General features: G+C 42.3%; 1 long non-coding RNA gene across 1 annotated transcript in view; it reads right to left on the bottom strand.

Moving 5' to 3' along the window:
• Positions 1-7,622: 7,622 nt before the first annotated feature.
• The window catches only part of LOC144806565 (uncharacterized), a 337,938-nt gene continuing 331,204 nt past the window's right edge, over positions 7,623-14,356 (bottom strand). The window contains exon 4 of the long non-coding RNA XR_013605835.1: positions 7,623-8,363. This is a non-coding gene — a long non-coding RNA (uncharacterized LOC144806565). The remainder of the gene's footprint in view (positions 8,364-14,356) is intronic.

The following is a 14,356-nucleotide window of genomic DNA, read 5'->3' as shown; positions in this document are numbered from 1 at the left end:
CGCGCCTGACCAACACCTCCTTTCCTTTCATGAATAACCCCTCTGTTAGCAAACCCTCCCTCCGCGATGGACTGTCCACACATGTCCGAGGCCATCGCCTAAGCCGGGAGACACTGTTTACTGCCCTTTATTGTATGGAGTCACTCCTCTTCAAAGGACCCACTATTGATCCTGGCCTCCCCACCCCCTGGGCTACGATCAGGCGCACACATCCTAATAATCAGCGGAACATTCAGCTGCGTCATTGCCCCCTCTCTTATCAGCAGGTCAAGGGTCCCTATTGTGAACACATGTGGGGTAGGATTGACACGAGGATTATGGGGTTGTCTTTTCTGTGTTTCACAATGCTGTGACTGTAATGCCAAGTGTTTTGTAAAGTATAAAAGACAGAGTCTCAGCTCACTTGTTAGAGCACCTCCCGATGGCACCTTGTTTCGTGTCTGACATGACAGGCTCTCCTCATGAGAATTAAACTCTGTTCTTGATTCCTGCTTTCAGCGCCCGTCTCTTTATTTTGGTAATTATTCAGAATGGGAACTAAGAGGCGTCTTGCGCCAGCAGCCTGGGCATCGATGGTAATATGGGCTCCTGTTCCACAATGTAGTCCTGGTTTCTCCTAGATCATTTCGCTTTCTCACTAAACCAAGCACAATTTTCCTTTGAGAGAGGTGGTTATTGTAGTTATACGCACTGGAGTTAGTTTAGAAAAGACAAATATAGAATTTCCTTTATCTTTAAAAATAATACTTGCAAAAGTATATGTGCAATAATTTTAGATAAGTTACTGATAAAGATATCAGATAAAGATCCCCTAATTTCTTATACCTTGTGGTATTAATAATCTGCTTGAATTAACAGACTTCTCTTCTAGATAAATCCAGGTATGAGAAGGTATTAAATGCAATTATCAACTTTCCGTTATTTTAACACATTTTCTCAGTTCACAGAGTATTTTTCCTACATTGATCACAACATTTCAAGCAATGGTCTGTGCTTAAACGTACAATGAAGGGGTAAAAATGTATTTCTACCACAATCAAGAAACCCTTGGGTCTATGAGGATTACTGTTGCAAATGAAGACCTAGCTAAGATGAAATATCCCTTTAAAGGGAAGATTTCCCTCACCCACCATAGTTGGCATGCTTCCTCATTCAGAACCTCCTCCCACCGTTATACCTAGTTACAGTACAGGGTACAACCCCCTCACTGAGAGGGAGGAGTTCAGGCATGTTTTATTATAGAGAATGGTATACACAATACCACAAAAATGAGCTCAGGGTAGTGGGGGCAGCAGAGTGAAAGTTAATAAGAGGTCAACATGTTTCAGCCTATTAACCCTCCAAAGAGGTGTATGCGGCTTTCTTCAGGACCTAATCAAAAGTGCTGATGCTCATTGTACTCAATCAATAACAAGCATTGGCATAGCCAATAGGTCTCGCCTATGGGACCTTATAAGTGTTTAGCCATGCAGATCCAGTAACAATGTGAAATAATTTCTCTTAAAAAAGAAGACTATAAACTAACTAAGCTAGACGTGACTTTATAACTGGTTAATCAAATGTTTCTGGAGGTTTAGTATATATAAAGAACTCCTTTTTTCTATGGCGTGTCATATAAAATTGATGCTCTAAATTTTGGTAAGAGTACACAATATCAAAAAATTCAATACTGCTTTTATTTCAATTTACTTTTGAAAGCTTGCAGTGAAAGAGAATTCTAAATGTCATTTGCTTATGAGTAGGCGCTAATGACTTTTTCCGGATGACAATGTAGTTAACATTTTTTTGTAAAAGATGTGTTAGAAGTATGGGTAGGGAAAATGGCTATTTTGGCCAAAGGCTCACCTTTCTTTATGCATGCTAGTTTTAATTTGTACACAGAATCACCATTTTTTTATGTGGTACACTATAATGTTAGATGAATTTGTTTTACCCTTTTGATAAGCAAGAGATGACAATGAATAGGTTTTTCGTCCCTGGGTTTAAATGGATTCAGGTTGGAACAGACAAGGTGTTGACTGCCTCAGAAAATAGTTGTTTCCCGCATGCTGCTTTCATGCGACTTAAATCTCTTCAGTCGAAGAGGCGGCTGCATGCCTGCAGATATGGCCAGATCAGTACTTGGCTGGTTCAGTTCACCAGTGGGGCTAGAATAGAAGCTGTTAAGGGCAGGGGCTTAGCTTCCTATTGGTGCAGCAGGTGCAGTGGCACCAGGGCCCAGACGCCTTAAAGGCCCACTGAACCCTGATAACTGCTGTTTGTCACAGTTCAAACAAAGGCCTGAGGGGCCCACTGAACAATGATTATTGCTGTTTTCCACAGTCCAAACAGAGGGCAGGTGTCACATTTCCTTTCTTGCCTTAGGGCCCAGGGCACACTGGCTAGGCCACTGGTTAAGGATTCATTGGGGAAGAGGTGGGGAGACAGGTGGATATTTAAACAGCTCGACAATGACTTCATGCCTGGGTATTAAAGTATTCATTGCAATTAAGGACTGAAGCAGGAATAGATCTCATAATATAGGGAGGCCTATGTACAAATGCAACTCGATTAGCAGCTGCCTTTAACTTCTCACTTATCACCTCTCCTAATTTACAGTTTTATTTTAGATGCAGACTTAAATCGTGACCTATGAATATGTTTTATCTATCTTTAGGTTCCAAATGGCCCATCTTTTCCATATGCAAGTATCAGACAGGTCGGGAACACCCAATGGCTTTGAACTTCATAAAGCCACATTAATCACTGGTCTTGAAATGCAAATGGCAGCATTAGGCACGCAGAGGTGTAATCTACGTAATCTCATTATGTTCCGGGTACGGGAGGGTGTTTAGGGCGTTAAGACTTTGACAAAAACATTGCTGCCACCGTAGAAATTCAATCTTCCTTGTCCTACCTTAGTATACAAGTAGTACCACATACTTTGCATACCTGAATTAAATAGGCACACAAAATAGTACAGTATTTAAAGGCCCAGTTCAGAATTACAGGGAAGGTGCACTGTCCCAGACTACACAACGGTGCAGTCTTTAGCGGGTGCTGTCATGTCACACAGGGGGAGTACACCAGATTATGCTGGAAAAAGCATGTAGTGCCCCAACGTAGGTGCAGTTGTAAACCACAAGTCTGATTACAAAGTAAACCGTCTGGCAGCTATTAAACAAGGTGGCATGTTTCTCCTGCAGGTGGTTGGGGTCTGTCACCATCCTGTCAGGTGGGGGTATACAATCAGTGCGCCTCCTAACTGCCTGTTTGCCCTTTTGCCCGTGTCAATAATACAGTGCAGTCGCAAGACAAATGGTTTTCCCACATTTGAATGTGGCCATGCCCAATACAAAGGAAAGCATGCCCGCTCAGAATCTCTCCTACGTGATCCACACTACATAAAGGGCTATGGAAGTGTCTGCAGCCTCTTCTGTAGAACAAAAGACAAAATGCCCATGGGACACAGAAAGAGGGTGCACCCCCATGCTTCCTTATGTACGAGGACCTTTGGCGTTCGTCTGTACTAAGCGAGTGACAGAGTTAGTGGAGTGTTTTTTGCCCTCTATGTCACTCTACTTCTAAGCACCTAATACAGCTTGTACAGAGGTTACTGTCATCTGTTCACCTACATTATGCTTAATATAAATAGTGCCCAATTTCAGCGTTTGTGTCTGCCTACAACGTGGACCTGATACAAATAGCAGTACCTACAAGTTGGATGGTACAATTCAACAAGAGTCTAGGATACTCAAGCACAGATGACTTTGCATCAACATTACGGGGCATCAGTCTTGATGGAAAGCCAACTTTGTATACATTATTATCAGAGACTATACTTGCCTCTTAGATACAACTTTACAACAGAATGTTATGAATTTTCGTACAGTTGAATTAATATAATAAAACAACCTACCCACAATAATTGATCTATCTATTCATCTTGTTGGGTTCTGGAGTAGCAAGCTACTCGCTGAAAAGCACTTCAACACTTCATCAGGGGTAGCAAGCGCTATATAAATTTAAAACCTTCCCTCTTCTATCCCTCCACTCTCTTCTTCAACCCAACTAACAGAACAACATGTCCAGCTCTCAAATACATTTTATATTTCCCTACACTAATTCACCACTAATCATTTTTGGATCCTGGAGTAGCGTGCTACTCGCTGAAAAAGCGCTTCAAATTGACCCTAACGCACTCTGCTGCTCGCAGAACTCTGAATTGAGCGGTTGAGTTTTTTTGACACTTTGCCGGGTTCTTCATTGCGGAACACCGCCTAGGCCTAATCTTATCATGAAAATCTAGATTTCAGTCTTATGTTAAGAAACAAGTGTGAGTAGAAACCTTTTGGGTGGAGAACATTTAAGACATTATTATTGTGAATTTTTTGTTAATTAGTTGATTTTTGCAAGTACGAACACTTCTCTGTGTCAAGTAAAGACCTTGAGAGTTTTGTAACTTTCAGATACTCAAATTGTGGATTCTGTTGCAATTAAAATATTTCCAGGAGGTTGCATGCGGGCAGCCTAAGTTATCCTGCAAGAGTTTCTTGATGAATCCTATTGCAACTACAATATGTGCTCTCTCATGTAAAGTCAGGTTGTTAGAAGCTTTTCTGCAACTCAAGATACGCCTTACTTTTCACCTGGTGTGGGTGCATTTCTCATGTTAAGTGAGATCTCATTTCTGAGTATAACGTTTCTGGCTTTCCCCTCCTGTATAAGGCTTTAGCCCAGTGTGAATTCTCTCATGTGAAATGACATTGTATTCGTGAATAAACCTTATCTAACATTCCAAACACACATAAGGCTTTTTTCTCCTGTGTCAGATTGCTCATGACAAGTGAGATGTAATTTGTGACCAAAACTTTGCTTGCATTTCGAGCACTCATAAGGTTTTTCCCCAGAGTGGGATCTCTCATGAAGCATAACTCTGTCTTTCAGATTCAAGCTTTTATGGCATAAGGATTTTCTCCAGTGTGGAGTTTCTCATGGTTTCTCTGGCATTCAGAGCACTCATAAGGTTTTTCATCAGTATGGAGTCGCTTATGGTTAGTGAGGCTGTGCCTATCAAATAGGAATTTCTGGCATTCACAGCATTGGTAATGTTTTTTCCCTGTGTGCGTCTGCTCATGTAGAGTGAGATTGCATTTAAAATTGATGCTTTTCTGACACTTGGAGCACTGAAGTATTTTTGATGGTGTGTTTTCTTATGGTGCATGTAACCATCACTACCTCTGAATCTTTTCTGACATTTAGAGCACTGATAATGTTTTTTCCCCAGTGTGGATTCTCACATGTGCAGTGAGATCAGATTTACAGCTGAAACATTTTTGGCATTAGGAGCACTGATAAGGTTTTTCCCCAGTGTGGGTTCTTATATGGTGAATGAGATTGATTTTTTCACTGAAACATTTGTGGCATTCAATGCACTGATAAGGTTTTTCCCCAGTGTGGGTTCTTGTATGCCGAGTGAGTATTCTTTTTTCACTGAAACATTTCTGACATTCAATGCACTGATAAGGTTTTTCCCCAGTGTGGGTTCTTGTATGTGTAGTGAGTATTCTTTTTTCACTGAAACATTTCTGGCATTCAATGCACTGATAAGGTTTTTCCCCAGTGTGGAATCTCATATGTGCAGTTAGAAGTGATTTACAGATGAAATGTTTTGGGCATTCAGAGCACTGATAAGGGTTTTCCCCAGTGTGGATTCTGATGTGCTTTGTGAGTCTACTTTTTAAACTGAAACATTTCTGGCATTCAGAGCACTGATAAGGTTTTTCCCCAGTGTGGATTCTTATGTGCTTTGTGAGACTACTTTTTAAACTGAAACATTTATGGCATTCAGAGCACTGATAAGGTTTTTCCCCAGTGTGGGTCATTGCATGTTGAGAAAGACTTTGTTTTTTACAAAACCTTTTCTGGCATTCAGAGCACTGATAAGGTTTTTCCCCAGTGTGGATTCTTGTATGTTCAGTGAGTCTGAATTTTACACTGAAACATTTCTGGCATTCAGAGCACTGAAAAGGTTTCTCCCTAGTGTGGGTCCTTATATGATGAGTGAGACTGTTTTTGTCAATGAAACATTTCTGGCATTCCGAGCACTGATAAGGTTTTTCTCCAGTGTGGGTTCTTCTATGCCGAGTGAGACTGTTTTTGTCAATGAAACATTTCTGGCATTCCGAGCACTGATAAGGTTTTTCCCCAGTGTGGGTTCTTATATGATTTATGAGATTGTCTTTCGTACCTAAATATTTGTGGCATTCAGAGCACTGGTAAAGTTTTTCCCCAGTGTGGGTCCTTGTATGTACAGTAAGGTCTCTTTTTTCACTGAAATATTTCTGGCATTCAGAGCACTGGTAAGGTTTTTCTAAAGAGTGGGTTAATACATGTCGATTTAGACTCCCTTTGAAACTAAACCTTTTCTGACATTCAGAGCACTGGTAAGGTTTTTCGCCAGAGTGGGTTATTACATGTCGAGAAAGACTTAGTTTGTTATAAAACCTTTCCTGGCATTCAGAGCACTGATAAGGTTTGTCCCCAGTGTGGATTCTTATATGTTCAGTGAGATGAGATTTACTGCGGAAACTTTTTTGGCATTCAGAGCACTGATAAGGGTTTTCCACAGAGTGGGTTAATGCATGTTGATAAAGTTGCGATTTGAAACTAAACCTTTTCTGGCATTCAGAGCACTGATAAGGGTTTTCCCCAGTGTGGATTCGTATGTGATGTGTGAGCCTACTTTTTAAACTGAAACATTTCTGGCATTCAGAGCACTGGTAAGGTTTTTCTACAGAGTGGGTTAATACATGTCGAGAAAGACTTTGTTTGTTACAAAACCTTTTCTGGCATTCAGTGCACTGATAAGGTTTTTCCCCAGTGTGGATTCTCATATGCTCAGTGAGATAAGATTTACTGCTGAAACTTTTTTGGCATTCAGAGCACTGAGAGAGGATTTTCCCAGTGTGCATTCTCTCAAATTCAGTGAGATGAGATTTATGGCTTAATCTTTTTTGGCACAGGTAACTTTTTCCCCAACTTGGGTTATTTTGCTTTGATTGAGGCAGGTTTGAACACTGAAATTGTTCTAACAGCCCGTGTTTTTAAAAGGTGTATTCCTAGAGTTAATATCTCTACATTTAGTTTTCTCTTGCTTATATGCCACGATAAGAGTGAACCCGATTTTAGAGTCGGGCTTGTTTAGATAATGTTCAGCATTTATCTCTAAAAGATATTGTGTTTAATCTTCTTAACACTTGCATTGAGCAAAATATGTCTGGATGCAGCCCTGTAACACCTGTCGAAATGTTTGTAGCAGATAATAGTCTTTTGGTTATAGCCTCTCCGGCAGCAACTTATTTTGTGATTGAAGTTTTTCTCAAATCTATTTGTATAGGTTCTCAGCAATGCAGTGATAAGGCGTTAGTCTGATATTTAATGATTAAACTGAGAAGTACCTTTTTGCACTGGCGTAATGGCAGTAACTGAGAGCATTAGAACATGCACAGTAATATTGTAGCTCATCAGTCACAGAACATCAGTTCCTTTTACCCGTTCTGTGTTTAGTGTACGGTTAAGGATTGTAGTTATGAAGACGAGGATTTATTTACATTAGCTATAGCGCAACGGTGCTCATTTAATCTATTTTGATATTTAACAGTTTTACATATCATTCCTGCACAACAGATAAGGTTGAGGCGATTTACATAGAATTACAGAACAGTACACAATAAAAAGGAAACAATCTGAGATGGTCATGAACAACACAATAAAGTGGTGAATTTTTAAGGTTTTCGCCAGAGTGAGCAGAGTGGGTCGAGGTGTTCTATCCCGAGGCAGATAGACTCAAACTTGCGTAACTGGTTAAAAACAGTTGTTGAACAAAGGTGATTTTTCAATCTTTTGGTTGTTGGTTGTTAGCGTGTCAGCTTCGGAGTCTTCTATCAGTGTCTTTTCTTTGATGGTTTGCAGAAGAAACCTTTTGTTATATCTTTCTTTTATGCAGTGTGTGCTTCCTCTCTGGAATTACATGATGCTTTAGATCATGCGTGCTTTAGATGAACGTTATTCTGTCATGCTGAGGCAATTTGTCTTTCTGATAATATTTCAGATGAGGATGTTGTGATTGGCTGGCACTATTTCTGATGCTGTGTGGACAGATATGACTTTGTTCTGGGTTAACGAAATGCAAAATTAGAGACTTCACTTACAGGTATAGTACTTTCCTCAGCTCCCACTTCCTCGCCACACCTAGATTTTGGAAATTGTTTAAACTTAGAATGCTGGATGTCCTTCGGTTTTTCAAAATAATCCTTCTTATGGCACTAACATTCAGTTGGCTGGTGCTAAATCTTGCTTTCTTCGTCCGTAATTTCAATCACCTATAGTATTAAAATTAAATAGTTAATACATGTAAATATCCCAAAAATAATTTACAAGCCATATCAAAGCAGAATTGCAGAATTTTGAAAGTGTTGAGCTGTTCTTCAGACAGAGCAGAGTGTAGAATGGTAGCATGAGAGTACTTGGATGTAGGAGTGAGGAATTGTAGAATGTCCAACATTTCATTAAGCTCGGAAAGGATGCATGTACCCTATGGACTTGTAACATAGTATCCCAAAAGCAGACATTAAAGTCATATGGACTGGCACCAAAAAGATATTTAAAATAGAATTCTAATAATTAATTTTTAATGTAGATTTCTAGGATGGGAATTTCCCCTCCACGGACAACAGGCATTTCGCCCTACCCTGAGTTACCACCTACTTGTATCTGGTAACCTGACTTTTGAGCTCTGGCCTCTGCCGCAAGCAAATCTATTGTGTGTTGTGAGGACTATGCCTAGACCTATCCCTCAACTATGGTCCAGAGTATGAATCAAGGGCAATGAAATTAAGGAGTACGTTCATGTGTTGATTTTATTCCACCTGATTATCAGTTGTTAGGCTTTTGTGCAGAAAAACAGGACACCATTTTTTTCCAGACAGAAAAATTAGACTGAAAAGACCCACAAGACTCTGGGTGCAGCAGAAGCAGCCAAGACTTATGCTGTTTTTCTTACTAACTGGGGGAAACACACAATTCTTCCCTCTGTTAGAAATATCTTTCCCCTTCCCTCCCCTGCTTCGCCCATCTCCCCCCCAACCAACCACATGCATAAAACAAGTGGTAAGTAAAAGCAGAAAAACACTATGAAATAGTGAATGGCATGTGGTTTGACAGGCAGAAGAATATCAGACCATTCGCTGGTGGAGGTGCAACTCGATGGTCCGGTTGGTATGAATTAGGTGACTAAAAACGGTTCTGACATTTGCAGGTGGTTCACGCTCTGCAAGGTAACATCTGGGAAGGGGGGGGGGAAGTTGCCTGATGCATCCCCACTGGAGGACCAGCTGCTAACTAATCCCCTGACTGAAAAAGCAATCTCAACCATCTATAGGAAGTTGATCTACAATATGTGTTGTAGTAATGTGGCTCACTGGTTAGAGGCGGCAGACCCAGAAGCAGAGGACGGCCCGGGACCAGGGTTCAATTCCCAACGCGGCAGGGTCGTGGACAAGGGTCAGCGGACTCGATAATTCTCGCTTCGGTGCCTACTCTAACCAGGGGTCTCACTCGGCAACTCTGGGCATTAGCTTGCCTCATCTCCACAACGTCCCCATCAATGCCGGGGATGCCTGGCTTCACCTTGGGGATACCCAGGAGGGACCATCCCACAGGGAAAGCCAGGACGGGTTCCCCAGCGGTATACAGCGCCAGGACGCCGCTCGGCAACAGTGCGCTTTACAAGTATACATTACATTACATTACACCACGCTTGTGAAGGAGTACCCTGCTCACCAAAGTCTAAATCAAGACCTTCATCTTGTCTGTGCTATGCATGTATCTCTAGGTCCGCTTCATTATGTCCATCAGTCTTTCTATGATGTACCTGTTATTGCGGCGTGTGTGTTTAGTACAGGTTTAATCTTACGGTGTGTGTGGGGGTTTATTTGAACCCTGTGGTTTAATCTGCACTTGTTGCTTATGCGGTGTTATGTGGTGTTGTCACACCCTTGTAATTATAACAAGCATTTGCAATGCAATAGGTCTTGCATTAGGAAAGTTTGAGCTATTGGTATTGTAAATGACACATTTTTTATTTATGTGTTGGTTTTGAAAATAGCGAAATTAATAGCTATGTCATTTACAATGCCAATAGTTTTAACTTTCGCAAATGTGACACCTATAGCATTTGTAATGCAATATGTGTTGTATTTACGTGACTTAGATTATTGATGTTACAAATAACAATGGCTTTTAATTTTTTTAAATAATTAATACTTAAGTAAAAGTTATTGTAATTTATAATGGCAATTGCTTAAACTTTTGTAAATAATTTTATTGTGACGAAAATCCAAGAACAGAAGTGAAATATTAACATCTTTTTGTGACATTTGTAATAAAGCTTGAAACATTGAGAGAACATATTTGAACTAGTTGTTGAATTGTTGCACAGATTGCTGCTGTGGTGGCGCTGAGTGATGTTTTGGTGGCGCTGAGTGATGCTGTCGCGTTCAGTGATACTGTGGTAGCGCATAGTGATGTTGGGGTGCCCCTGAGTGATGCTGTGGTGATGCGACAGACAGACAGAGGGAGGGAGGGCGACAGACAGAGTGAGGGCGACAGTCATGTCAAAGTCATTAGATATGGTCCAAACTCCAGACAATCAGGCGACAGCACCCTCTGGAACCTTCACCTCAGAGGCTCAGGCTCTCCAATTTTTTAGCACAAGTGTGGCATAAGAGCCAAGGAGAAGAGGGGAGCCTCTGAGGGGAGGTGGGTGAGTCACATGTGAATCTATGAAAGATATCAATACTGGAGAAGCACAGTTTTCAGGTAAGTAACTTATGTTCTTCTCCAGTATTGGGGTATCTTTCATAGATTCACATGCTTGAATCAGAGAAGATAGGAGTAATTCGAGAACTGTGCATAGTAAGCCATACGTACATTGTAAACAGAGTACGAGAGAATACATATACGTATATTACAGTATAGCAGTAAACATGGGCACATCTGCAAAAAGCAGAAATATATACATGTATACAATGTGTGCAGGAGGAGGTAAGAAACAGAGGCTCACCTTACTTAAAAAGATTACGTAGCACCGCTTGCCCAACAGCTGTGTCAGCATTGTTGGCAGCTTCCATACAGTAGTGCTTGGTTGCAGCTCTGCAAATCTGATGAAGAGGCACACCAGCAAAGAGAGAAGTAGAAGAGGAGACTGCTCTAGTAGAGTGCGCTTTAATCGTTGCTTGAAGTGTCTTGCCTGCTTGCTGATTGCAAAAGGAAATTGCTCTAGATATCCAACGTGCAATAGTCTGTTTAGCAACTGGAGGTTCTGTACGTATCCTGCCGTAGGCTATGAAGAGCTGATCAGTTTTACGGATACTGGTTGTTCTTTGCAAATAAAATGTCAAACATCTCTTAACATCTAGAGAATGTAAAGTCTTTCCTGCTGGCAACTGTGGATTAGGGGAAAAAGTCTTCAAGATGACTGGCTCATTCAGGTGGAAATCAGAAGGAACTTTAGGAATTAAGGCCGTATTAGTGCGGAGCACCACAGCGTCTTTGGTGAATTGAAGAAAAGGTGGTTTGATAGTAAAAGCTTGTATCTCGCTGACTTGAAGTAAGAGCTAAAAGCAGCGAGGTCTTCCAGGAGATGAATTTAAGATCAGCAATACGAATGGGCTCAAATGGGGACTTCATGAGTTGTGCCAACACAATGTTCAGATGCCAAGGAGGAGGCGGGCGTCGATTGGAGGGAACATCTGAAATAAGCCTTTGAAAAATTGTTGAATAATTCTTGAAGAATAAAGAGAATTGGAGCCATTGTGCTGGAATCTGGAAACTGCATCCAGAAAAACCTTCAGGGTAGAGTGAGAGTGGACGGATTTTGCTAATTGTAAGATAAAAGGCAGAAGCTGCTCTGGCGTAGAGGGAACAGGGTGAACATTTATTTATTTTTTAAAGTTAGCAACTGATACCCTATGGGTAACCTGGCGCTGTGATACAGGCGACTAGATTAGGGCCGAGAGACTGTGTCCCCTGTCAGGAAGGAGTTAGCAGGATGCCAAGGAGCCTACTCGAGGGTAGAGCCAGGTTTTTAACCTTTTTCTAAACTGCAGGATGTTGTCCATTTGTCTTGTATCAAATGGAAGAGTATTCCAAAGGCAGGTCTCCGACGCACTGAAGGCCCTACCTCCTGATTTGACTTTCCTAACTCTAGGCACACTCACCAGATTAGCCGATGAGGAGCGCAGTGCTCATGAAGGGACATACCATGTCAGTTTCTCCTACAGAGATTTGGGCCCTTGACCATGTGGAGCCTTAAATACTATACATAATACCTTAAATCGTATCCTCTGCAAGACTGGCAGCCAGTGTAAATCTGAGAGTGCCCGGGAGGCGGAGGAGTGGCGTGGTTGCACTAGTACCATTTTGGCCACCATGGTCTGTACTCTCTGCAATCTCTCAATCAGATATTGCGGGGATTCTAGTAACAGGGCATCACAATAGTCCAGCTTACTGAGGATGGTGCTCCGGACTATCATCGCTCTGTTCTGTAAGAGAACATCGGAAGGATTTTCTGAAATGATCTGATCAGAGTAAAACCACTTCCAGCTGTTTTGTTGACAGTTTTCTAATGTCAATTTGTTGTCAACCATGACTCCCAGATTATGTACCACGCTACTGGGAGCCAATGGAGTAGCAGGGGATGTTGGCCAAAACTCAAGCGGAAGTTTAGGAGGGATTCTATCTACTGCACAGTGTAGAATCTCTGTCTTCTCAGAGTTAAACTGAAGAATTTGAAGCTTCACACCAAAGATAGAACCGTTTCCACTTGAGTTTGTAGGTTTTGATAGTGGAGGGTGCTCTAGCGTTAGTGAGGACCTCCCTGCAGTCTGGAGGAATAATCAAATTAGAAAACTCATAGTGCTCATGCACCAGTAGGATTCGGATGGCAGATCAGGCCATGGTTCATAGTAAGAAGATTCGAAATTGGGCGCAGCCAAATTGGATTGCACTCCGACAGAAGGAGGAGCTCCGTAAAACAGAACTGGCGAGGCCATCTGGGGGCTATGAGAAGAATGCCGCAGGGTTCTTTCTGCATTTTCCAAAGTACCCTTGCGACTAGAGGAATCAGTGGAAAAGAGTGAGCATATATTTTTGACCAGTTCATCAAAAACGCATTTCTGCACGATTCTGAGTGGGGAAGCCAACTTGCATAGAATGGGCATTTGCGGTTCAGGTTGGTCACCAATAAATACAGATTGGGGTGTCCGCAAAGCTGAAAGATGCGGTCCAGCGTCGGCTGATGAAGTTCCCACTAGTGGTTTGACGAGACCGACCTGCTCAGGGAGGTCGCTAGAAGGTTGGACACCCCCGGAACATGCACTGCTGTGATCTGATGTTGAATCGCCCAATCCCAAATTTGCTGAGCTTGTAGGGATAGCAAAGTGTATCTCGTGCCCCCTTGTTTGGTCGAATAATGCATTCTTTTTTCTTTTTTTTAAACAGATTTTTATTGAGTGCATAATAAGCAAATATTCTGTAATACTCTGTCACCCAGAGTCAATCACCATCATCATGAAAGTTGAACACATATGCAGTCATTTTCTCGTGTTACATTATAAGGAGATGAAAAGAAAATGCAATGCAAGGATACAACAAACTGGTCCCTCCCCTCCATCCCCCCACCACCCGTAACTCCCTCCCCCTCCCTATGCGCTGCTGCCTGCTCAACTGGGTAATGCACTTCCAGTGCACAGTGTGGTACTGCCACTGATCATTGTTCAGTAGTGCCAAGGTAGTCCGGCTACATTCGAGGCTGCTCCGTGGTGTCATCGGGAGGCGGGTCCAGTTCCAGACCACGATAGTCCGCCCACCGCTTCCACACCCTGTAATGTTTGAGCGGGCACCCCCTGGCCACAAATACAGGCTGCTCCATCCCCATGCAGAAGTCCATGCCCCGCTTCCATGCCGCCAGAGAGGGAGCCTGGGGCGCTTTCCACGAACGCGCAATGTCTCGTTTCGCCAAGGTTAAGCCCAAGAGGAGCAAGTGGCGCTTGTACCTGTTGCCTCCCACCCCGGCCATAACATGTAGCAGAGTCAGTTTAGGGTCCCTCTGAAGTACCTAGGCTAGAACCTCATCCAAGCACCGAAGCACTCCCGTCCAAAATCTCTGCAACGCTCTGCATTCCCACACTGTATGAAGCAGCGTTCCAACCTCTGTCCCACACCTGAGGCAATCCGGGGACGCAATCAGCCCCGCCTTCCATAAGCGCTGCCTAGTGTAGTATGTGCGGTGTAGGTACCTAAATTGTATGAGTCG

This window comes from Lissotriton helveticus, assembly GCF_964261635.1.
Source record: "Lissotriton helveticus chromosome 1_1 unlocalized genomic scaffold, aLisHel1.1 SUPER_1_unloc_87, whole genome shotgun sequence".
NCBI lineage: Eukaryota > Metazoa > Chordata > Amphibia > Caudata > Salamandridae > Lissotriton > Lissotriton helveticus.
Note: the sequence above shows the minus strand (reverse complement) of the source record. Positions and strands in the feature narration are given on the sequence as shown.